This window comes from Notamacropus eugenii, chromosome 2 (genome assembly GCF_028372415.1).
Source record: "Notamacropus eugenii isolate mMacEug1 chromosome 2, mMacEug1.pri_v2, whole genome shotgun sequence".
NCBI classification, from domain to species: domain Eukaryota; kingdom Metazoa; phylum Chordata; class Mammalia; order Diprotodontia; family Macropodidae; genus Notamacropus; species Notamacropus eugenii.
The window spans coordinates 277574937-277599444 of NC_092873.1; the positions used below are offsets into that span (position 1 = coordinate 277574937).

The 24508-nt window shown below is 35.7% G+C and overlaps 1 long non-coding RNA gene across 3 annotated transcripts in view; it reads right to left on the reverse strand.

The window, feature by feature from the left end:
* LOC140527310 (uncharacterized) overlaps positions 1–20459 on the reverse strand; it is a 37789-nt gene extending 17330 nt beyond the window's left edge. For all 3 annotated transcript variants that reach the window (XR_011974760.1, XR_011974761.1, XR_011974759.1), the window contains exon 1: positions 19634–20459. This is a non-coding gene — a long non-coding RNA (uncharacterized lncRNA). The remainder of the gene's footprint in view (positions 1–19633) is intronic.
* Positions 20460–24508: the final 4049 nt, after the last annotated feature.

The following is a 24508-nucleotide window of genomic DNA, read 5'->3' on the forward strand; positions in this document are numbered from 1 at the left end:
TATGTGACTTTGGGCAAGTCATTTCACTTCAGGGGCAGCTAGGTGGCACAGCAGATAGAGCTTAGAATCAGGAAGACTCATTTTCATGAATTCAAATCAGTCCTCAGACACTAGCTATGTGATCCTGAGCAAGTCACTAACCCTGCTTGCATCAGTTCCTTATCTATAAAATGAGCTAGAGAAGGGAATGTCAAATTTTCCCAGTCTTTGCCAAGAAAACTCTGAATAGGGTCATGAAAAGTCAGATACAACTAATAAGACTAAGCTCCAACCACAAAATTCACCTCTATTTGTCTCAGTTTCCTCATTTGTAATATGAGTCATTTGGCTAGTTGACTTTTTAGGCCTCTAATAGCACAATCTACCTCCACTGGGCAAAGATTATAGAACTGAAACGTTTGTTCACTGCTTTAACCAGTTCATCAACTGTGAAATCAACCACTTTTGCAGTGTTACTAATGCATTAAAAGAAACTAAGGGGGTGAGAAGGGAAAATGAAATAGGCATATTTTATAAAATAAAATGTATTCACTGATAATGTGCTAATGGCAGTTACCTTCCTCTTGATAGTCTAGTCATAATGAACCAGGCTATTGAGAGATTAAAAGACCACAAACACCAGAGTCAGGGCAAGAGGGTGTGGGGGAAGTGGTTGACACATCTTTTTTTTTTTTTACCCTAACCGTAGAAATCTTGCCTTAACAAAAAAGAAAGAGCACACCAGTGTATGTGTTCAAATAATATAAAAAAATAAAAAGCAGATTTACGGAAATGTCCCACCAGCATTTTCCCACTGCTCCATTTCTAAAATGTCTGTCTGGTAGTACTCAGCATCATTATATAGATTATCCTTTGTCCAAATCCTGTGATTTAGGCTTCATATAATAAATTAGATACCTTACTAATAATATATGCATCAAGACTGACCTTTCTAGATATATGGAAGTTGGATGCAAGGAAAGAGGAGAAATAAATTTAGAGGTAATTCTAGTTCATAGCTCTTTTGTTATTAAACAAACAAACAAAAAGTTAAAGGCTGTCACCACCAGTTCGTTAAAAGGGTTAAAAAAAAGAAAGTGAAACTTGCTGTCGCCCTAAATATTGTTACTGGAATCATTATGCATGAAAAAGGGACCATGGTCCATTCGCAAGACCTCTGAATGAACTTCATTCATTCTGTACTTGGAAATGTCTATTCAGCCTCAAAGTGCAACAAAAGTCACAACCTAATTTCTTTTGGCGTCATTACCAGCAGAGGAAAAGCTAAATGGTTGTTATGAAAAACCATAGTAACTTTAGCCTAATGATTACATAATTCTCCATTTTTATTATTTCAGTCATATCAACACAAAATGATTGAAGAACATTTTAGATGAACGTAACGCACTTCAGTGATTTAGCAGTGTTTTATATATCTGTGTGTATATGTATGGATGTAAAGTTTGAACACTTTCATAGAATTCTTTTGAAAATGACTCAAAGTAGTTTTTTCCCTCATTATATAGTTCTTAAAATGTACCAATTTATGTGAATAGAATTCTTAGGAAGTTATTTGTATTATAACCATGTAAATTATTGCATTTTTTATAATTTATGTAAATTTAAGACCATATGAACCTTGAAATACAGTATGAAATAGTAATCAGCCAATAGATATTGACAGAATCCATTTAGTCTGGTTTGTTCCTGAACCTCTTCTAAAATACTCCTGGTCACAGGAATATTAATTTAGAGCTGGAAGAACACTGAGAAGTCTTCTAGTCCAACTCCCTCATTTACACATGAGGACACCAAGGCCCAGGGAAGTTAAGTGATTTGCCTAATACCATAGAGGTAATAAATAGCAGGGAGCTTTAGGGGCTGAAGTGGCTTGAGCTCCGGGCCTGAAGGCAGGAAGATGCATCTTCCTGAGTTCAAATCTAGCCTCAGACAGTTACTAACTGTGTGACCTTGGGTAAGTTACTTACCCCGGTTTGCCCGGTTTGTAAAATGAGCTGGAGAAGAAAAGTGGCAAACCACTTCAGTATCTTTGTCAAGAAAACCCCAAATGGAGTCATAAAAGGTCAGACATGGCTGAAAACAACAACAAGAACCGTTTGACTCTAGGTCCTCTGACACTTTATATTCTTTACTAAAAAACTCTAGTGAGGAGATTTTACTAAGACTTTTTATTATGCTTAATACGTAATAATGCTGAGATCATGGAACTCAGAGTTAGAAATTTCAGTCCTGGCTCTGCCAGTTACCAGCAGTGTGACCCTGGACAAGTTATTTAACCTCTGAGGCCAAGAAAATCATCTGAAAAATGTGCGTTGTATTACTTTTACAGTCTACCTCTTAGAAATGTTGTGAGGTCCAAATGAGATTTTATACACACACACACACACACACACATTACTTTTATTTAAAATATACCGTATAAATGAGTTACAATTATTATTAATGGAGTTAAATATTATAATTGCTAAATTGTAACTGATGTGCTTCCCAACAAAAGGCTTTTGTACTTTGTTTGAAGTATAAAATTAATTTTTTACAAAATTGAGAAATAAGTATCACCTGTTTTTGACATATTGGCATAATGGTCTAATTCCTAGATGACTAAACTAATAGGGGGACCAGTGTTCTAATGACTTTCATCTGATTGACACTGTTGTAAAACTTCTATGTAAATGAGCAGCTAGAAAATTATTCTTGTTTTGATTTTTTCACATAAGGTACTTATGGTATCTCAGAATACGCACTCAAGAATTTAAGGAATTTCATGATCTGTGTCTTCTCAAAATGAAAGCTCACAGGCTTCATCTATGTGTCTCCATTTTTTTCCTGGGTAGCCAGATACAATTAGTTCAAAGCAATGGCATACAATGAAGTAGCGTAGTAAGAAGATTTACTATACAACGTTCCTCCAACAAAGGTGGGCCCAGAATATATATTTATAAATTTACTTATTAAGACACATACAAATTATACAGAATACTTTCCTCATGGTCACTCATGCTAATATATTAAAAAGGACCTAACTCAACTTATAGATTCACCAAAAAATATTTTATAGAACTTGACAAATAACAATAACATTCATCTAGAAAGAACAAAAGATTACAATTCTCAACAGAAATAACAAAAAAAAAAAAAGAAAGGAAACCTGGCAGTGCCATATCCTCAACTGCTACAAAACAGTAAGTATCACAGGTATTGGATTTGATTAAAAATCAGAAGAGTTGATCAACACAATATTTCATAAACCTAAAAGTATCAATTGCTGGGTTAAGGATTCACTATTTGGCCAAAAGTTTCCAGGAAAATTGAGAAACACTCTAGGGAGAAATTCAGCCTTTAACCAACATCTCACATCATATAACAGTAAGTTCCATAAAGAACTTAAAGGAATAGAGGAAGAACACCTTTCACAGCTGAGGATGAAGGAAAGTTTTTAAACAAGAGATCTAAATGACCAGAAAAGTTTAAATGGAAAATTCTGATTACATAACAATAAAAAAATTTGCACAAATAAATTAGAGTAATTAGAATTCAAAGTAAACAGTGATTGTTCCCAAAAATTTTTGTAGAAAATATGTCTTATCTTATAGAAGTATTGTATTTAGGATATGGAAGGAATTAGTACAAATATCTAAGAAGAGCAGCCATTCCCCAGTAGATAAATGGTCAAAGGATATGAACAGGCAGTTTTCAACAGAAAAAAATGTAAGTTATAAATAACCATATAACATGTTCCAAATTAGTAATAGTAAGACAAATGTCAATTAAAACAACTCTGAAGTTCCACCTCACAGCTATCAGAATGGCGAAGATGACAAAAATGGACAGTTATTGTAGTATTCTCTGTTACCTTCAGGATCAAATACAAAATCCTCTGTTTGGCTCTTAAAAACCTTGATAACCTGGCCCCTTCCTACCTTTCCTGCCTTCCTGTATTGTTTGATTTGGTGACCCTGGCCTCCTTTCTGTTCTTCACACAAGACACTCCATCTCCTGATTTCAGGCATTTTCACTGACTGACACCTATGCTGAGAACGTGCTTCCTTTTCATCTCTGTATCCTAGCTTGCCTGGGATTCCTTTAAGTCATCTTAATGGACGTTCTGTCTTTAATAGAAAAGTGTTTTGCTTAATCTTAGGTGCTTTCTTTCAGAGATTCTTTTTAGTTTACTATATATATATATATACATGTACAAATATACATATATACACACACATACATACACGTCTCTCTCTCTCTCTCTCTCTCTACACACACACACACACACACATATATACATATATATATATATATATATACTCTATTTGTACATAGCTTTATACATGCTGTCTCCTCCATTAGCCTATGAGCTCCTTGAAGGCAGAGAGTTTTTTTAACCTTTTTTGTATTCCTAATGCTTAATACAGTGCCTAGCACGCAGTAGGTGCTTGAAAAATGCTTGTTTACTCGATGAGCATACCAATGCACCGTTGATAGAGTCATGAATTTGTCCAGTCATTCTGTAAAGAAATTTGGAACTATACCTAAGAAGTCTTCAGATTGTGTATGTCCTTTGACTCAGTGATACCATTACCAGGCATTTACCACAAAAGCAGAAGGAAAGACCCTATAAAATCTTAATAGCAGTATTTACCATTCACAAGAAATGTAAACAAAAAGGTTGCCCATTCAAATTATAGTTTATTAATCTAATGGTATATTTTCATTTCTTAAAAAATTATGAAAGGAATGCATTCAGGAAAACAAGTAAAGAATTGTATGCACTGACGTAGAGTGAAGCGAGAAGAAACATGAGAGCAATTTGTACAATGTCTTGCAGTATTATAAAGAGAAATAACTTTGAAAGACATAAGAACTCTCATCCGTGCAGTGATTAATCAGGATTCCAGAAGACTGGGGGTGATGAAACATGCTTTCACCCCTTGCAGGAAAAATGGTAGACAATAGATACAGGATGAGACATATACTTTCTGACATGGGCAATGTGTGAATTTGTTTTGACTGTACTTATTTGTGGTCAGGTGTCAATAATAACGCAAAAAAAAAAGAAGAAAAAGCAATGGCAATGAATATTTAGCAAATACATAGAAGAGAGCAGAAAGAAATTCAGAAGGGGGCAGACATAAACAGGGCAGTATTAGTGAGTTAAATTTCAGGCTTAACCAGCTCTCTAACAGATTTCATCACTTTGGGAGTTCTTTCCAGCAATAAAAATCATATTTTATCCATGCCTGTTCATCCTCTCTGACTCTAACCCACAGTCTTCTAAAATTTCATTGCAGAAGATTTACCTAATAGCTAGGGTCTTTCTTGCTTTCTCCCCTTACCCTAGGGAGGGTACCGATTGCATACTCTGTCTGTTCACCCGTTATCCCTTGCTTTTACCATGTGACCAGGCCATCTTCACTGGCATTCAATTCCTTGGTAATATTAACCTTCATTCTTTATAGGAGTTTCTCTTTAGTTGTATATTGCAACCTGCTCATACCTGTCACTATCTTGCCATTGCCCTCTATGTGGTACTCATCTTTCATTCTTCAGAGGCAGTCATATTCCAAGTCTTGCTTCCATATATCAATAATGGTAAAATGTTAACATATAAAAGATACGTCTGTTTTTGGGGATGCTTGGGGTCAATAAAAGAACTTAGTAAATTCCTCAAAGCAATACTCTTCTTTATTATTTTTTATTCTTTTTTGCAAATCTTTTCCATTTTTCTACTTTTTGTAGACCTTCTTCTGTTCTTATTATTGAATGCCTTTGGAATGATTTTACCTAGGAGAATATATTGCCAAGATTTTTTAAAACTGCTTTTATCCTCCTATGATTCTCCTTTATTAGATAATACCACACATGATCATTGCATTTAATATAAATTTTTAAATAAGCTAATTATTAATAGAGATTGAGGGTCAGTCAACCTCAACTTAGTCAGATCTAACTCCTTTTATGGTAGGATATAGTAGAGTCCTTGATAAATACACTATTTTTTATATTGAAATGTTTATGTTTAGGATACTGGAGGATATGAAATCATACACAATCTTTTTTCTGTTCTTGGTATAAGGATGTATTCATGTCCAGTTTATCCAGCATAATAATATTTTTTTAAAAAATCAGTATATAATGTTTATGACTTTATATTTAAACTTCTATGCATATAGAAATGTTCATGTTTATTGATTTTGTCAAGTTCATAGTTAAAAAGTTTGAAAATGGCTGCTCTAAGATACCAAAGTTCAGTATTCTAATTAGTACCCCATGTTAAGGAAACTAGACAGTCCCCAGATTACTATTATCCTATAGACAGGCTCCACATTTGTAATTCTAGTCCCTAGTATGTATGATGCTTGGTGTACAGTAAAAGTATGATGAATGCTTTTTTCATTCATCTATTTAAAAAGAGAAACAGATTTGCTGATTAGTGTTTTTCCTGGTTTCCTAATTTGTTGTAAAATTACAAGATATTTAAATACATTATAATTTTGGTCTGAGTATTAATCAACATGCATTCATATACTGGTGCTCTTTGAGATGCTGAGACTACAAATTCAAAAGGGAAGCAGCCCCTACTCTTAAGCAACTTAGATTTAGCTATGGCAAAACAACATGGTCCTGTGATATGTATCAAATAGGGAATACTAAGTTATTGGAGAGGGGAGGGCTAGGGAGCTGGGGGGTGGGGGTGGTATGGAGGGAACACTAGGGGAAATCAGGAAAGGCCTTTTGAAAGAAGTGGTTCTTGAGTTGAGCCATAAAAGGGAGCTAGGGCTTCCAGGAAGCAGAGATGAGGGAGAAGGATGTTCCTTAATCAGGGAATGAACTGGTGCAAAAGCATGGAAATAGGGAGTAAAATATTCCCTAAAATTAGATCCCTTTAAAGATGTATGTGTGTATGTGCTAACATGTGCAAACATACCTATCTGTGTACACATATGAATGCAAAGTATATGTATATATTTGCAATTTATACACATATCTACCTATCATGTGTATATACATATACACTGGAAAATCATCCCAACTATAGGCTACACGCATCTTTTGTGCAAGTCAACATTTTTGATGAAAGAATGGCCTGTACTGAGACTGATATGGAAGTTTGAATCTACTTATGTCATCATGGAACAGTGTCCAAAGTATTATAGAAAATGACCTCATGGTGAGAGCATAAGCATAAAAACTCTTATGCAGTTTTATAAAGAAGGCATTAATTTGACCCACAGGATCCCCAAAACAACAGGAAAATTATATAAATATCTCTTGGAGAAAAAATTGGTAGTCAGCCTTTTTCTTTTCTTTTTTCCTTCTTAATTGCAGGCACCTCGCATATTGGTGGTTATTCCCATAATGCTGTGGTATATGCTCTAAAAGAATGTGATATTCATCACATTGACACAGCCAGATGGTGTGGTTATGAATCTCTTTTGGGAGAAGTCATCAAGGGGTGGGGAGTATGAGATTCTACAGAAGGCTTGGTTTAGAAAACCTAGGTATGATTTATAGATGTCCTTCAGCTATTAATATTTTGCTACATTCAGCTATCCTTTTGTATTTTTTAAACCGATGGAAATATATCTGTAATACTGTATAAAGTTGAGTTTGGGAGATGAATTATCAAGCAAGTGTTTCAGTACCTTTACAGAGTAAAACTCTTATTTCCTCTATGTATTGAATTGCTTTTTTGCCTCAGATCGGTCAGGTCCATCTCCTGTTGTGGTGGGATATAGTAGAGTCTTTTAGAAGTATAATATATTTTATATTGAAATGTCCAGGATATTTACGAGTTGTTTTTCTTTCTTGGATGCCTTCTTAGAATCTATATGCCAATTGTCTGACAGGATGCTGACAATGCCAATAATTTGTGTACCTTTCGATTTGTTGTTTATTGTTCAATTATTTTTCAGTTGTGTCTGTGATGCCATTTGGGGTTTTCTTGGCACCATTTTCTTCTCTAGCTCATTTTACAGATGAGAAACTGAGACAAACACGGTTAAATAAATTTCTCAGGGTCACATAGCTAGTAAGTATCTGAAACCAGATTTGAACTCATGAAGATGAGTCTTCCTGATTCCAAGCCCGGTGCTCTATCCACTGTGCCACCTAGCTGCACTCTAGCCACTGTGCCAATCACCTGCAGAAGATCCTTGTAGTGAGTCTGTAATATCAACCATCTTATATATACATGTTGAAACATGAGTAGGCCATAAAAGAATTAGGACCGTCTCATCTCTAAACTAGGTTATGATACTGCAGGAAAAATGGTCTTTCCATTAGCTATGTAGAATTCAGTATTGAATCATATAATGTTGTCTTGTACTTCTCAATGTTATAAACTTATTATTCCATTTGTTACTATTAGTGTTATTGTCTATTCTATTATTATCCTACTATCAACTATATAGTATTATTATGCTATTTAACCATTATTATTTTTGCTAGTGTTATATTATTTTTTTCTCTACTTAAAGGATGATTCTTTGTATTTTGCTTTGAAATGACATCATCCTAGCATTTATCGGACACTTTAAAGTTTGCTAAGCACTTTTAGAATATTATCTAATTTTACAATCATAACAACCTTGAGAGAAAGGTGTTTCTTGCTTTACAAATGAGGAAACTGAGAAGGATAGAAATTAAGTGATTTGTCCAGGGTCACACACCTGAGGCAGAATTTTAACTCAGGTCTTCCTGACTCTAGGTCCAGAACTTTATCCCCTGAATCACATAGCTGCCTCAATGGCATGTATTATATATGCTATTAATATGGACTTGGTGTACCTTTAAATGATTTATAGGGTGTTGAAAATTTTTGGCCAAGGGAGAAATGTAGCATGTTTTACTTGTTACTGTCTCAGATAGGATAGATATTCTAGCTTTATCTTTAATAGTCAAATGGAATATTGCTGAAGAATACAGCTGGTGCTGGCATTTGGAAGTCAACTGAAAAATGACTTACTATGAAGTGCTTCTCCTGATGGAATCAGAGAAAAAGAGTGTCTGTTTTATCTGGAAAATAGAAGTAATCTGTGGAGAAGACAGAAGTTGACTTTTTCCTCTTTAGAACTTTAAAGAAATAGTACAGAGACAATGCGATGATGAGACTGAGAAGCTGGCAAATGTATATTTTGGAAAGAATATTTTTCATGATTACTGAAGAGATAAGTAAAAAGGACTAATCTAGCTTATTTCCTGAGAGACTGAATCTAACTCTTATCTTGAGAAATTTGAAGGTCTTTAAGAAACTTTAGTAACTATCTGGAATTAACTTATGGATGAGGAATGATATTTCTAGACAAATGAAGAGATATCATATGTCATATTAAAGGTTGGAGATGACTGTGAATTTTATTGTCAAAGTATTATGGATGGTTATATTTGTCTTACTTTGTTATTTCATTTGTTAATAAATAATATAAAAGTAACTTAGGAAAAGAAATTTCTCTAATTCATTCAGAAACCAATATTGAATGAACTGGGGTGGGGTTTAGGGTAATCAATGAATAAGAAAGATTGCAAGCTTAATTAATGAGAACTATATCCTCATATCCCAGGATTCCTATAGCATTCGTGATGATTAAGTTAAATATGTAGCAATGAGTCAAGTGGCAAGCTGAAGGGTGACCTACAAGAGAATAATTAACCTGACCTCATAAATCTGACTATATAAGTAATCAGACCATGAAAGGACTATGCAGTGTTATTTCAACAATGGAAAGAAAGAAATTTCTGTTATTTTATTTTTGTCATGTCGTGGTCCTATAACTTCTAACTATAAGATCCCAATAAGAACCTTAACAATGAAACTGAGCTTTCTCCTCTTACTCCTTTTCCTATTGCACGCATTTTTTGGTTCTTTCATTTTGTCCTTAGGGTAGTAGGTGGGAGCTGACCTTTGGAGAAATTAAGCTGCTTAAACAGGGTTTCTGAGTAGACATAGTTAGGGAGATAAAAATCAAATCAATCTCTCTTCTGTTTTTTTTTTTTTTGAGAAACTTTTCTACTCAAGCTATTGTTTTGAATTTTCATCACTAGATGAATGTATCTATAAAATTTGTTCACATTATAGCCTTTTTTGGACATTCTTGTCATTTCTCTCTTCTCAGTTGGGAGTATTTTCCTTGGAAGGATGTGACGTAACAAATATAGAACTCAAGCTACTGGTACTTAATACTTTCCTTGATAATCACTTTTTTAGTTAATTTATTTATTTTTAGTTTTCAACATTCACTTCCATAAGTTTTAAATTTTCTTCCCCTTCCTTCCCTCCCCCATTCCCAAGACAGCATACAATCTGATATAGGTTCTACATATACATTTTTATTAAACATATTTTCACATTGGTCATGTTGTATAGAAGAATTAGAATGAATGACAAGAACCATGATAAAGAAAAAAATAAAACAAAAAAGAAAATAGTCTTCTTCTCTCTGTATTCAGACTCTTTCTCTGGATATGGATGGCATTTTCTATTTGATAATCACTTTTAAGGAGTTTAGTATACTTATAGATGTTATATAGATTTAATATGTTATAGATGTTTTTCTACAGCCTTAAATTCCTTTTTACATTTGGTTGTCTAAATTTTATCATTGTCTAATTTATGGATGTATTATGTTGCCAAGGTAATTTGAGTATGGTAAAGCTCTGGAATGAGTTAGAAGTGCTGGTTTCCATTACTGACTATATTACCAATCCACTTAGCAACACTGGGAAAGTCAGACAGCATGCTTTCCCATCTATAAAAATTATATATATGTATATATATGTTCAAATGAGAACTATGACAGAAGATATCAAGAGGTTATTGAATGGTACTCAGGGATGGGGAACCTGTGGCCTTTAGGCCACATGTAACCCTCCAGGTCCTCAATCAAAAGGTCCCGAAGACCTAAAAGGTCACATGTGACCTCAAGGCCTCAGGTTCCCCAGCCCTGGTACAAGTGAACAGAATTCTCATAATTCATAAAATCTGAAGTTAAATAAAACAAAGGATCCACCTCCTCCTCCTCATTCTGTAACTATTACAACAAGTTCAAAGCTAGTATTATTTTTATGTTTATTTGATGCTTTTTCCTGTAACTAGTATAAGGTGTTTTTCAGAGTGTAATTTCCAATACCTTTGTGAGGTAGATGGAATAGAGTATTATTATAGTATCAAGTTCTTAGTCAATGTCTCTGATTGCCAAATGATGCACTAATATGAGTAATAGGTCAAGGGTTTGTGATACTGTAGAGTGTGTGAGTCTTGTCATCAATGTAAATCTGAACCTGTCTATAACTATCTTAGAAAGTTTCCTGAAAGGCAGAGGTTCTGAAATTTGTATTCTGACCTAATTATTCACTAAAATGGCTCTCTCCAAAGTGAGCAGCGATCTTTTAATCATCAAATCTAATCAACTTTATTTCACTCTCCATCCTTCTTGACCTCTCTGAAGCATTCAGCACTCTCTCACCTCCATGTTTTAGCCTAAGTGGCCAAGTGAATCTTTGTCAAAGTCAAAATTCTATCTCCCAACTCCATGTATCAACACAGGCCTATAAAGAAAGCCCTTTCTTTTCCCTTAGAATGCTTGACTTCTGTAAAGGTTTAGCCCAGAGGTGGGGAGCCTGCTATCTGAAGGTCACATATGGCCTTATAGAGCCTTGAGTGCAATCTTTTGACTGAGTTCAAGTTTTACAGAACCAATCTTTTACTTAAGGGGATTTATTCTGTGAAGTTTGGATTCAGTCAAAGGACCACACTTGAGGACCTAGAGGGCCACCTATGGCCTTGAGGCTGCAGATTCCCCACTCCTGGTTAGCTCAAGTGTTATTATCTTTTACATCACACCTTTTCTTGTCTCTACTCAGTGCTCTCTACCTCTGCTCAAATAATCCTGTATTTTTCTGTCTACATGTTGCAACCTCAGTAGAGTGTAAATTCTTTGAAGGCAGGGATTATTTTATTTTATTTTTTTTTTACATTCTCAGAACCTCGCACAGAGATGCATGTTCCCTAAATTGAACTGACTTGAATTGTGAACAAAGGCGTGAGAGAGGGCCAGAACAGGGTATGTTTAGGTTAAGTGAGTATTAGAGGGAATAATGGAAAATAAAATTGGAAACAGCAGTTATGGCCAATTAGCAAAGGGCCTTGAATATTAAGCTAAGAATTATTCAGTTTACTTAGTAAGTAATATATTGCATGGTGCAGTGGGAAAAGCAATAGATTTGGACCTGAGTTTGAAGTTGTCTTCAACTTTGGACAAGTTACTTTCCCTCTTTGGACTTAGTTTCTTAATCTACAAAATGGAGGGTCAAGCCTCTTTCTGCTGCCGTCTTGCTACCCTGCAAATGTGTACTTGTTGTCAGCTTTTTCTCCAGCTCCAATTTATCTATGTCAAGATAAAAGATAATGATGAGTCAAGAGAAACTTACCAAGCTGCAGGTACAAGTGTGCATTGGTAGAAAAGGAACTTCCCCAAAAAGAAGGTGTTTCTTAGGAAAGACTCCATAGTAGATGATAAGAAACTTCACTTTTTCTTAGAGAAACTGGAGTAGGGCCAGCTATGTGGAATTGTAGATAGAGCACCAGCCCTGGAGTAAGGAGGACCTGAGTTCTAATCTAGCCTCAGACCCTTACTAGCTGTGTGACCCTGAGAAAATCATTTAACCCTCATTACTTCAAAGAAAGAAAGAAAGAAAATGGAGTAAAAATAATACCTCTGATATTTAATTTATATTTGCCAACCTGGGAACACAGATTCATTTTTTAAAATACTATTTTATTTTTCCCCAATTACATGTTAAAACAAATTTTTAAACATTAAAAAAAGTTCTGAGTTCCAAATTCTATCTCTCCCTCCAAATTCTATCTTTCTCCCTCCCTGAGATGGTAAGCAAGCCAATGTAGTTTATACGTGTATAATCACATAAAACGTTTCCATATGAACTGTTTTGTATTAAAGACAAATGAAAAGACAAAGAAAGAAAGACAAAAATAGCATGCTTCCCTCTGGATTCTCACAGTATCAGTTCCTTCTCTGGAGGCAGATAGCAGGCTTCATCATGAGACCTTTGATACTGTCTTGGATCACTGTCTTGCTGAGAACAGCTAAATCATTCACATTGCTATTACTGTGCACAATGTTCTCCTGGTTCTGATCACTTCACTTTGTATCAGTTCATGTAAGTCTTCGTAGGTTTTTTTCTGAAATCCTCCTGCTTGTCGTTTCTTATAGCACAATAATATTCCTTCACAATCATATTCCTTCACAATCATATAATACAGTTTGTTTATCCATTCCTCAACTGATGGGCATCCTCTAGAGCTCCAGTTTGTAGCCACTACAAAAAAGAGCTGCTATAAATATTTTTGTATAACGAGGTCCTTTTCCCTTTTGTTTGATATCTTTGGGATATAGATCTAGCTGTGGTACTGTTAGATCAAAAGGGTATGTACCATTTTATGGCTCTTTGGGCATAGTTATAAATTACTCTCCAGAATGGCTAGATCAGTTCACAACTCCACCAAAAGTGCATTATTGTCCCAGTTTTCTCATATCCCTTTCAACATTTATCATTTTCGTTTTTTGTGATATCAGTTGATCTGATAACTCTGATCCATTTTAACAGTTCTAATGCTCAGGCACTGTTGGATGAAAATTTTTTCATTATTATAAATCATAATGAGATAAATCAGCCTACTCTCTCTGGCATCTTAAATTGGATGGGAGCTGACAGTCTGACTAGCTTTAAAAGACCGGCAGAACTCTGCCCAAGTAGCCTGTTTATGGAAAAGCACCACTTGCCATGGGAAGGATGACTAGGATGAAGCTCCATGTTTCATGGAGAATTTTTACGAGACCTCATAAAGATACCAACTAAATTATCAACTTTTCAAAGTTAAGAATTGAAAAGTTATATGGAGATACTATTTTCTATTGTGTGACTACTTTTTTCTTTTGTTCATGTATCTCAAGAGCTATAAATCTAATATTTTTAAGCTCTTTGACTGTTGAGGCTTTTTTATTTGTTGCTAATACACAATTCATTCTCTGTAGTTTGACAATACTGAATAAGCCTGTAGATTAATACAATTTTTATGAGTAAAAATGTAAATAAATAAAATCAAGGGACTGCCTTAATCTTCACTCCTTTCCAACTCTAAATCCTATAATGCTATGAATCAAAGAAGGCATGCATAAGATAGATTGTATTATAGGCTTTTTGCAAATGGATTTTTTTCCTTCCTAGTTTCCTCAAAACTTTGCATACTTAAGTGATTATTGAACTGAATTGAATTGCATTGTAGGACAAGAACAATTAGTCTGTGGTAAGTGTAATAAGAAACCATAGGAGAAATGTGAAAGATACTACCAAGATAAAATAATAAAATTTAACAACCAGTTATAAAGAAAAAAGGAAAGGGTATAGTTATCAGGGTGACAGATATTATGGTAGTCATTCAGTTGAACAGATATTTGTCAAACACCTACTGCATATAGCCATAGTGATAAGTATCAGTGCTTGGCACACAGTAGGTGACTATTATTTGGTTGGTATGAAGGCAAAACTAAACAGTTCCTAGTCTCATGGACCTTATATTCTATTAAAAGAAGATGGGAGATGTAGGTAGAGTGGTGGGGCAGAGGGACAATAAGTATAATGAAGGGAGCAGTAGAGACAAAGGAGGGATCTAGACTAAGTATTTTAGGAATAAGTGAGAATAGAGGCTATATGACTGAGTTCAGCTATGAAGGAGGATAAGGATTCTGAAAGGTGAAAAAAAGCAGATAGTATAATCCAAACGCTGAAACAATCTGTGGGGATAAAGTCAAAAAAATCAGGAAAATCAGGAAACAGTTAATAGTCCAGATTAGGCTATGTGAAGTGGAATAGTGTAAAATAAAGCTGGAAAAGAGACTCCTGATTATTTTAGAGTTGAGACAGTGGCTATCTATTCCAACCCATACCTGAAAGACTTCCTCCTATAATAGTGGTGTCAAACTGGGCTCCATGGAACTGGCAAAACTCCTGAGTAAGTCCTGAACCAGATTAAAATGGAATTGGTAAGTGGTTAACAAAACAAAAATGTAATATGACATAGATAATGCTATTTTGTGGTTTTCTAAGACAAGAAGCTGCCTACAGGGATTTGTTTCCATTTGAATTTGACACCACTGCTGTACAACATAGCTTTCAAGGTCATCTGATCTTTGCTTGGTGAACTCTAATGAGGGGAACCCACTACTTCCCAAAGCAGCTCATTCCACTTTGGGGTACCTCTGTTAGTTAGGAAGTGTAAGCCCTAAATTTGCCACTTTAGAACTTCTACCCATTGTTTTTATCTATGCTTTTTGAGGACAGTTAGGAGGCACAGTGGAGAGAGAACTGGGCCTGGAGGAAGAAGACCTGAATTCAAATCCATCCTCAGACACTTAGCAGCTGTGTGACCCTTAGCCCTGTTTGCCTCAGCTTCCTCATCTGTAAAATAAGCTGGAGAGGAAATGGCAAACCACTTTAGTGTCTTTGCCAAGAAAACCTCAGATGGGGTCACAAAGAGTTAGATACAACTAAAACAACTAAACAATAAAAATGCCCTCTGAGGCCAGAGTAAAAACAATCCTTCTTTCACATATATTCTTTTAAATACTTGAAAACAGCTATCATGTTTCCTCTAAATTTCCTGTTATAAACGAAATACACCAGCTCATTCAATCCTCACGTAATCTGGCCTCCATTCTTTTTCAGCAGCATTCTAATTGCGCTCCTCTGGGACATGCTTAATGTTATTAATGTCCTTTCCAAAATGGGGTCCCTAGAATTCATTTTTATAGTTTATTGTTGTTTTTTCAATTAACAAACATCTTAATCTCTCTTCCAGTCAGCAAATAAAAACAAAATAAAACCAAAAAATAAAGTGTTCAATACATAACTGCACCAAATTCACACACTAGCTATGTCTGAAAATGTTTCTTCCTGCCTTTTAGGTTCATCATCCCTCTGCTAGGAGATGAATGTGCAATTCACAGAGCAGAATATTAGATCTGGAATAAAATAGAATAAAATCATGGAATTGTCATCTCCTTTGTCCTGGGCAGCATGCCTTTCATAATGGTCTCTAATTTTGCATTAGCTATCTTGGCTTCCATTTTATATTGTTGAAAACTCCAAATCTCATTCAGAGAAAGGCTATCAACCACATTTCCTCTATTTTGAAGTTGCTTTTTTGAAACCAAGTACAAAATGTTATGTATATCCTTGTAAATTCCATCTTATTAAATTTGGCCTAGTGTTCTAAACTGTAAAGATTGGTTTGAATCCTGACTCGATCATTCAGTATGTTGGCTAAAACTTTATGCCATCTGTAAATGCATAAATAAGCATGCCATTTATGCCTTTACCCAAGTTAATGATAAAGCTATGAAATAGCACAGATCCAAGTAGACTGCTAGAATTTTCTATTGTAGATATCATTCCAAATTAACATTGAACTATTAATGATTATCCTTATTTCATTCAGCGGGTTCGGGATCCCTCTAACTATAATATTTTGTAGATCATATCTCTCCGATCTATTTATAAAATAGCTTTAGGTAAATTCTCTAAAGCATTTCCTTGTTGAGGATATGAGTGCAGTAACCCCATCAAAAGAAGAAATAAAGTTAGTCTGGCATGACTTGTTCTTAATGAAGCTATCCTGGCTCTTCTGATCACTTTTTTCCTTTTCTGTATATTTATTAATGATCCCTACAATAATGCATTCTAGAAATTTGTCAGAAAACAAAGTCAAGCTCATAAGCCTGTAGTCTTCACATTCTTTGTCTTTTTCAAAATCAGGACAAGAGCTATGGTACTTCTCCATTTTACATGAACTTTAAGAGAACATTGACAGTGACTTAGTAATCATACCTGCCCATGTAGTTCATCTAAGACAGGCAACTTGAATTCTTTAAAAGCAGTTAGGTTCTCTCTTACTATGTCCTTACTTAACCTGGGTATCAACTCTCTATTGGTCATGTTTATTCTGGCCTTTACAGCTCAGAGATTATTCTCATTGGCAGAGAAAACAGGAGCAAGATAAGAAGCAGTTTTGCTTTCCATATTAATTAACATCATCCCACCTATCTGTAGCAACCAATCTTATTTCTCTTTTGGCAATTCACTTTTCCCCAATGTAGCTAAAAAAATATATTTTATTTGTTCTTTGCTCTTACCATGTCAATAGCCTGTGCTTTAGTCCCATGAGACAATTTATGGCAAAGGGGAGCTAAAGATGATGATACAGTGTGAACTTCGAAGGAAGACAGAGTGCTGAGTAATTAGGACAAAGGGAGGGTCATGAAATAAAAGAAAGCAAGAATTTTGCTTCCTTTTCCTCCTTTCCTGGGCATCAAAGGGCAGGAGAGAAGGAATAAGCAAATAAGCAGCACTTAAGAGGGCAGTGATCAATGAGGTAACTTCAAAAAAAAGCCAGTTTCTTGGTTAGTCAGAAGTTGGAGATTATTTTTAGGAATAGTCTGCATAAAGCTTATAATCAGACTTTTACTTCTGACACCCATACTATGAATTTATTCATACTTTACCTAGAATGCCCTTCTCTACACTGCCATGATTTCTATATATTCCTATCTAGAAAATCCCAACTCATTCATAAAGCCTTTCTTTACTCTCATAGACCATAATTATCTTATTCTTTTCTGAATATCTATAGATGAAAGGAAGAAGCCCAGAATAAAGCGTTGGGAGACACCCACAATTAAGGGAGCTACTTGTATGACCATTCAGCAAAGGTTAAGAAGGAACAGTCGCATAGTAAGAGGATAATAATAGTAAGAGAACCAGGAGAAAGCAATGTCATGAAAACCTGGAGAGGAGATGATTTCCAGGGGACGTGGACTAACAGTGTCAAAGAATTAAAAAAAAAAAATTAAGAAGGATGAGGATTGAGAAAAGACAATTGGATTTGGCATTGGTGACTTTGGAGAGAGCAGTTTCAATTAAATGATGAAGTCAATGGGTTTGTAAATGATCAGAGGAAACCTATATTAATGTTTTTCTCAACATTTTTAGCTTAGAAGAGAAGAGATAAAGCTATGAAAGATGGTAGAGTCAAGTGAGTGTTTTAAGGATGCGGTGCATGGGATACTTGTTAGTCGCAGGCAAGGAGTATGTAGATAGGGAGAGACTAATGAGTAGAAAAAGTGGTGATGACAGAGTGACAATCTAGAGAAGACAAGATAGGACCGAGGATACACACATATATACAGACACACAAGGCCAAAATATAGCTTCCTATTGCTGCAAAAGTAAGTTACTGGGAAGCATTTTTTTTTTTATTTTGTAATGTTTAACAATCACTGCCATACAATTGTGATTTTATCCCCCCTCCTACCCCCCACTCCCCCCCTCCCTCCCCACGACTGCATACAATTCTGTATAGATTCTACATATACTTTCCTATTGAGTATATTTTCACTATAGTCATGCTATGTAGTCAGACTAAGATAAATGAAAGAAATCGTATAACAAATCAGAACATGATACACAAACACATACACATACACAAACATGATCTGCTACAATATGTGAGTGACTTCCATATTTCTCTCTCTGAGTGTGGCAAGCATTTTGCCTTGAGATCCTCCATTGGGTTTTTTTTTTTTTTTGGTAAGAAGTTCTTGTGTTATTACAAAAATCTAAGTCTACTAGAAAAAACTCTCACACACTGTGGTTGTTGCTGTGCATAAAGTTCTCCTGGTTCTGCTCCTTTCACTCAGCATCAGGTCATATAAGTCCTTCCAGGCCTCTCTGAAGTCTTCTTGTTCATCATTTCTTATGGCACAATAGTACTCCATTACATTCATATACCATAATTTATTCAGCCATTCCCCAATTGATGGACATCCCCTTGACTTCCAGTTTTTGGCAACTACATAGAGTGCTGCTATAAATATTTTTGTACATGTGGGACCCTTTCCCATTTTTATGATCTCTTGGGGATATAGTCCTAGTAGCGATATTGCTGGGTCAAAGGGTATGCACATTTTTGTAGCCCTTTGGGCATAGTTCCAAATTGCTCTCCAGAATGGTTGGATGCGCTCGCAGCTCCACCAACAATGAATTAGTGTTCCAACTTTCCCACATCCTCTCCAGCATTTATCATTTTCTTGTTCTGTCATGTTTGCCAATCTTATAGGTGTGATGTGGTACCTCAGAGTTGTTTTGATTTGCATCTCTCTAACCAATAGTGATTTAGAGCATTTTTTCATATGATTATAGATAGCCTTAACCTCTTACTGGGAAGCATTTTTGAAAAATATAGTTCAGGATCAATAAATGTAAGAGATCAAAGGTTTGTAGGCTTCTCAGAAGCCTCCCATCTATATATCAAGAATAAGGCACTGTATGTAATGACACTTGATGTTACTATACACACACACACACACACACACACACACACACACACACACACACACACTGGTTATATCTTAAAGGAAAGGAAATAGCTGATTATTCATGTGGTAGTCATTTCAGGATCAACTGTCTTCCATATACATGATTGACTGGTTAGAGCAAAGGTCAAAGTCAATACCAAAGTGGGAGAAAACATATGTAGTCCATTTTAACTCTGAGGCATAATTACCTTAACTCCCGTTCCCGTTGTTGAGTCCTTAGAATCCAGTCAGCTAGTTTCATCTGTCCTTTAGAGTTTTAGGGGTAACCCTGTGGGGTAATTCAATAATGCAGCTGGCTCAACCTTTGCCAGTGTAGTTGCTTCCAAGATTATTGGTTGAGAATCATTTAGTCAGATAACCTTAAATATTTTTTAGAAAGATGCATATCCCAAGTTGGTATAAAACATCTCAACACAAGTTTGTGACACAGTCTCCCCCTGTACATACTGAATCCCACAGAAAATGGACTCAAGCTTAGAGATCATATGTGATAAGGGAATAATTGACCACAAATCCTTGTTGCTATAAGTCCTTTTCTTCCATTCATGGAATGCTCAGAAAGTTTCCCTTTAGTCATGGTGAAATGTGTTTATTGGGCTCCAGTCTGTTGTTGAATGCTGATGATACAGATACTGCTAACAGCTGTGGGGGTGGCAAAGATGGGAAATCAAGCATCCTTTAGATCCATTTAAAGCTGAAAGTCCTCCTCTGGTCAAAAAGTTAGGTAGGAGGAAACACACTTGATCAAGACTGATACCAAGTCCTCTTCTCCCTTTTAAATAGTTCCTTCTCCGTGCTTACACCAATTTCTCAGATTTAGTCCCTTTTCAGCTTGCTTGATAATTTACAGATGATTCCTGGAGTGTGACCCAATTTTCTCAGGTTCATTCTTTCACAATTCTTCTGAAAAGTTAAAAGTCTTTTAACACTTGGTCCAAAACCTATGCAAGATTGCTTAATTGAGATATGTTCTCACCTAGTTAAGATATCAAGGCCAAAATAGAATGCGGTGGTTTTGAGCCTACCCTTACACATAAAGATGAGAAGAAAGCATAATGTGTGAGTACAACAGTTTTAACTTTACCAACAAACTGTCGATTTGAAAACTAAGACATAGGAAACTGAGATGTGAATCTAAATGTGGTGGTTTTATTACTATTAATGATGAAAACTGCTTGCTATATATCACATCAACAAATCATTCAATGTCTATTGCCTTGAAAAATTTGTTCCATTTTTCATCTGTTTACTGACCTACTGCTAGCTTCATTTTGAATATTGTTGGGATAATGTTGCTTAATTGGGTCTCCTGCCAAGTCTCCCATAGATTTGGTTTTTGTCTCTACTGATTTTCACTGTCTTATGAGACAGTGGTGTTCATGATCTTTTGTCATCTTCTTCTCTAATGTTTTGTAGATGAATTTGGATTCTAAAGTGCTATTGATCCCTCTCTGCTTGATAAGGAGCTTGTTTTCTGACTAAAGGGATTTCTGGTCACGTTCAGTTGGTTTTTTTTTTTTTTTAATTTTTTTGGTAGCAACTACCTTACTTTGGTTCAACTTTGTAAGAGATGGTGATGAAGAATATCTTGACTTTTTTCCATTTCCTAATTTTCCACATTGGCAGCTGGTTTAAGTGGCAAGGTTGCATTTATTAAAATTGTTCAGTGTCTTCTTGTCGTTAACTTTTCTAATCTCATGTTGGTTTTATCCTTCTAGTCACAAAAAAGTTGATTATTTATTTCCTCTAATTAACATGTGAAAGTACAGATACCCTCATTAAGCAAGCTAATCGAAGTCTTCAACAAACACTGTGGATAAATAATGAACTTGGTAAAAAAAAAAAACGGGATGAGGATATTTAGATGGATCACATTTAAATGATTTCATTATGCTTTTAGTGATCCTAAGCTGTTAACTACCATAGTAGCTCATGTTTTTAATACCAATATTTACAGTTACATGGCCTTGACTCATGGAATTCAATGAAATCTCATAAATCAGAATTGTAACTGATCAAAAGGATAATACAGACTTGAATGATGTGTTTTCAGAAGGCTATAACATTACTAAAAATGGTCCACAATGAGAAGCATAAAAAATAATCAAAAACATGTTGAGTGTAGCACTGGCACCTATAAAATAGTAAAAGAAGCAGAAGAGGGTGTTAGATGAATATTTTATAGAGGATTTGAATTAAAAAGTAGAAAAATTGTATAGACTGAGAAACTGTGGATGGTTTGAGTATGATGTAGAGCAGAATATATGTTTGGAGAGAAAATTAAGAATGCATGCCTTTTTTGTTTGTTTTTGTAATGGAGGGATATAAAAAGTAGGTAGGAGATGGTAGATGGAAAGGTACTGAAGATGAGAGGGAATGATCAATGAAGCAAGATCCTGGAGAATGTAGGAGTGAGTAGGATCAAAGGCACGAGTGGAGGAGTTTTGACAATGAAGACTACTTCATCTTCTAAGATATAAGGGAATGAGAGAATATATAAGACAAGAGAAATGTTGAAGTATAGAAGAGTGAAGTTGAAGGAGAGCACCATAAATGATCTCATTCTTTTCAGTAAAGTAGGAGTCTTGATGACTCCTGAGGGAAAGCGAAGGAATGGGTTTAGAATAACCGCAGTGGGGAGTACGATAGTCAGTCAAAGGTGAAAAACAGGATTCTGTGAGAAGTGAGTTGATGTTTCCTATCACGAATTTGTCATGTACCCAAGAAATATATTTTTGTGACGTCCTCTGGTAGTATTCTGCAGGAGGCAAGATGGCAGATGGTGAGATTTGCCAGTTTCATAATGGATATTTATCAAAATGCATTTTTTTTCACACTTGAAGGTTCTCACGCTGCTTTTAGCCACTCTGAAAGGTTATTTCAAGAGTCTTGGTTGTCAAATCTAAAATTAGACATGTGAAATTGGTTTCAGTTCGTGGATATGCACCTGCATTTTATGCCATTTGCACTCCATTTTACTGTTCCATTCTGTTGGGTAGGGTATATTTAAATGAATTAAGAACACTGTAGACAATGGGGAAAGTGCTGTAAGGTTGTATTTATCCAGTTTGTTTAGATTGGTGACTTATCATTTTTAAATGAGTAACTTGGAAGTTCTATAATTCCTCTATAATTCTGATTAATTTGGTTTTGGATGTATTTACAAGGTCTCAGATCATCTTTTTATGCAAATTTTGTTCTTTATAACAAGAAACTGGCCATTGTTTTCCAGAATTTTTATGTCATGAGGGTAGTTAGGTGTTAATAAAGGACATGATGGAAAAGATGCTTTAAAACAATCCTAGATATTCTGTAAGGATGGACTAAACAATTCACATATTGCTAACATTAACCAGTGACAACTACTTAAAAAAAAAGAAAATGTGATTGATTTTTAAAAACTTAATAAAAGACACATGTTGGCAAATGTTATTAAATTACACCAGTATCCATTTATTTATTTTTCCCTTTCAAGTCAGTGCATTACATATCCCTGAGAAGAAGGAAATATAGATGTTATTTGTGGGCAGTGGTTAAAAAAAAGATACTCTAGCAATTGGATTTTAAAAATTGAATCCCTTTTTATTTCTAGCTAAGATTCTTTTCCTATGTCCTTTCTATAGAAAAAGGAAAAAAAGAAAGGGGTATAAAAAGTTTTATACCAGTTCTGCTAATAATATAGATTTGACTGTAGAAGAAAATTCTACTCTTATTCTTAACATTATTATGAAAACCAAAATATTTTGAAAGTATATCTTATGAGTTTTAGAAGAGGATTTTTTCTCTTTTTAAGAAAAGTTCTGGGGGGGCAGAGCCAAGATGGTGGAGTAGAAAGACACACATATGCAGGCTCTCCCCACACAGCCCATAAAATACCTGTAGAGAGGGACTCTCAACAAATTTTGGAGCAGCAGAAGTGGAGATTTCCAGGCTAGAGTGATCTGAAAGGCCCACGGGAAACATCTGTTGCACCACACGTGGAGCAGAGCCCAGTCCATCCTTGGCCATGCTGCCTGGTTTGGCTCTGAGAGGAGGATACCTCGGGGGTGGAATCTCCAGTGGCAGCAGCAGCAGCGAATCCCCAGTCTCAGTAGCAGAGGTCCACAGATTCCTCAACCCACAGGTGCCAAAGGTCAGTGACAGGGTTTTTTCAGCTGGCCAGGAAGGGAGAAGGGCCTTCCCATAGCTCTGGCCTCAGGCAGCGGCTGCAGAGGCCACATTGGCAGGTGGCAGCAGTTCCCATGGCAGCCCCTACAGCAGCCTGCATCTGTTGTTGGATGGTAAAAACCCTGGGGGCACTGAGGAGTTGATTATTACCTCAGACCTGTGTGGAGGCCCTGAGGGAGCTGATCTTTATCTCACACTAAATGGAGGCCCTGACCATGCAGCTTATCTGAAAATCAGCACTCCCCTCCCCCCCACCCCCCCTGCCCCACTGCTGGCTTGGCAGAACTGGAGGCCAGGTGACTGTGGAGAGGAAACTGCTAAGATTCTGGGCACAAAAATCTCTTTCTCTTAGATCAGTGTACACGCTTGATTGTGCCACCTTGGAGGAACTGAGATCTTACAGATTCCCAGAGTATACCCTACTCTTGACAAAGGACCCAAAAGTCAAGTAACTGGTTGGGAAAATGCCCAAAACAGGGGGAAAAAATAAGACTATAGAAGGTTACTTTCTTGGTGAACAGATATCTTCTCCCATCCTTTCAGATGAGGAAGAACAATGCTTACCATCAGGGAAAGACATAAAAGTCAAGGCTTCTGTATCCCAAACATCCAAAATAAATATTCAATGGTCTTAGGCCATGGAAGAGCTCAAAAAGGATTTTGAAAATCAAGTTAGAGAGGTGGAGGAAAAACTGGGAAGAGAAATGAGAAAGATGCAAGAAAAGCATGAAAAGTGGGTCAACAGCTTGCTAAAGGAGACTCAAAAAATGCTGAAGAAAATAACACCTTTAAAAATAGGCTAATTTAATTGGCAAAAGAGGTTCAAAAAGCCAATGAGGAGAAGAATGCTTTAAAAAGAAAAGTTCTGCTAGCTGTAATGTTTTTAGAGATTAGTT